The 2618-nt window shown below is 41.5% G+C and overlaps 1 pseudogene; it reads right to left on the reverse strand.

Moving 5' to 3' along the window:
- Positions 1–1391: 1391 nt before the first annotated feature.
- Positions 1392–2392, reverse strand: LOC149326718 (uncharacterized; annotated as a pseudogene).
- Between the last annotated feature and the right edge of the window lie 226 nt (positions 2393–2618).

Below are 2618 nucleotides of genomic sequence, written 5' to 3' on the forward strand. Positions count from 1 at the left end.
AGCTTTCGATGTTGGATGTGAGATACGATGTAAAATCACAGTTACTTGCCTGAGATTTACTTGAAGCCCCTGATATGAGAAAATGCTCATTAAGTTTGTCAGCAAGCGACGCCCCTGTGTAAGGCACACCATTTATAACAAGTTCAGAGATGCCGTCCCTTTCATTTTTGGACATTAGCTTGTTTACGGTATTCCATACCTGTTTAGGGTTGTTGCAGATATCAGTAAACTTATGTTCGTAATAACTGGTCCTGGCTTTTTTAATATCAGAGCTTAACTTGTTACGAATTCGTTTATACTCAATCAAACTGTCTATATTTTTCATTCTGATAAAAGAGGCAAATAGTCTGTCACGATTTCTAATTCTTTTCAGAAGTTCAGCATTTATCCATGGTTTTCTGGCTTTTTTGCACTTTTTGAATTGCACTGTAGGAAAGGCTTGATTATAGAGCTCGGTAACTGTTTTAATAAAGACGTCATATGCTGTAACGGGGTCAGATAGTTGAAAAACCTCTGCCCAACTTGTTTCTGCTACTAAGTTTCTAAATATTGTGGTCTTTGCTTCATTAATGATTCTATATGTAATCGGTGCACTGATTTTGGAATGACTCTGTGTTGTAAAGTATGGTTTAAATGACAGGAAAATCGGCAAATGGTCACTAACATCAGCTATCAGTACACCTGCTTGCACATCATCCTTTTTGTAGCTTGTGAAGCACACATCTAGTAAAGTACGGCACATATCAGTCACTCTAGTTGGCATATGTATCAGATTTTCACAACCAAACGAGAAAAAAATATCAAGCATCATTTGCTGATTAGATTCAGGCAATAAGAGATCGATATTGAAATCACCACAAATAACTACAGGCGACTTAAACTGCATGCACTGTTCTAACATATTTTCAAGAAATACTAAAAACATTGCCTGTGATCCAGAAGGCGGCCTGTATATAACGGCAAATATGGTACCAACACATTTTAACATGACACACTCAAAGTGCTGATCTATGACACAGAAATCTTCAATGGTGACATAGTTTAGGTGGTTCATTACATAAATGGCCACACCTCCCCCTCTCTTATTACTCCGTGAAACTGATGCGCATTTGTATCCTGGAAATTGTATGACATCATAATCATTGGTAAACCAAGTTTCAGTGAAAGCTAAAAATTCAAATTTATGGTCTAGTGCATTTAGGAGGGTTTCTACAGAATCCTGTTTATTCCGAAGGCTTTGCGCATTGAGATGGAATAAGGAAAGTTGATTTTTTTCTCGTAGACGCTTGGAATGTTTAAACGAATCAGCATCATGATAAGAATATGCGAACGAGGCTGTCATTTTCAAGGGTGCTGCTATCAGTAACCGTGGTGTGCATACGGCCTGTTACTCAACGTATCTTATCCAGATCGTTAGTCGTCCTAATCCTGATAACTCGGCTGCGGGGGCCACGACGAACAAACATTTTTCCATTCTTCAACCAGGCAAACTCATACTCTTTTTCCTTGGCCGTTTTTTTTTCATTTTCCAAAAGAGCGCCTTGTTCTGTGCTGTCAGGTTTTCATTGAAGAAGATTTTAGATTTCGCTTCCTTTAGCTGTCCCTTTTTTGCAAGCCATGCGTCTCTGGTTGAACGGGATAGGAAGCGTACAAGAACAGGTGTAACCTTCTTAAAACTCTCCCCGACCTCACTGTCACTACTAGCACTCGCGTTGTTAGTGCTCTCCTTGATAGACCGTGAGGGCAATCGATGAACAGCCTCAACATCTGCCTCGGAAAGCAGCGGAAGTTCGAGATCAATGGCCAAGACATTAAGCTTTTCCAGTAGGTTTTCATTTTCATGATGGGGCAGCCCAAGTATTTCTAAATTTTGGCGTCTGCTGTACTGCTCTAGTTCGTTAACTTGTTGCCTTAATTCCTGGTTTTCTTGTTCTGCTACCAGAACCTCGAGTTTTTCCACTCGCTTTCCGAGGGCAGATATATCTGCATCCTGTTGCTTCATTTTCGACAAAACTTCGTCGTATTTTGTGGACATTTCCTGCATAAACTGCTCAATACCATCCACAGTGGCCTTTATCTCTCCTAGTGCGTCGATTTTCGATTTGATCTCAAGTACTTCTGTGAGCACGAGACGAACATCTGTAATTTCACTTCCAAGATTCATTTCCGGTTCCTCGCTTGTTTTCTTGCCACTATGGTTGCTTCGAGCCTTAGCTGTTTTGCATGTTGGGCATTTCCATGCTTTTTTTGCAGTTTCTGCCTTTTTATTGTATGTGGCTTCACTTACCCCAGAACATGTGCCAAGATGATACACATAACAACACTCTGAGCATGTCAGAAACGCTTCATCCTCAGAAAACTGTTCGTTGCATGCAAGACATGTGTCAGCCATTTTTCACTTGTCACGACAGACCGAGCAGTCAGCAGCAGCGGCTGTAAATTAAGGTGATGTTTTTAGGGCACGGATAGTAGGTCCTGCGGTGCCACTGCTGCTGAATGCTTGTGAAGCAGATCCCCGGTGGCAAGCTGCTTTTATAGCTGTTGGGCGGTGACGTCACGAGCTACGTCGATGTTAGCAGCCAGTTTCCCAGCCACGTTTCCGATCGCCAGTCATTCTG

This window comes from Amblyomma mixtum, chromosome 10 (genome assembly GCF_055824585.1).
Source record: "Amblyomma mixtum isolate Tamu chromosome 10, ASM5582458v1, whole genome shotgun sequence".
Taxonomy (NCBI): Eukaryota; Metazoa; Arthropoda; class Arachnida; order Ixodida; family Ixodidae; genus Amblyomma; species Amblyomma mixtum.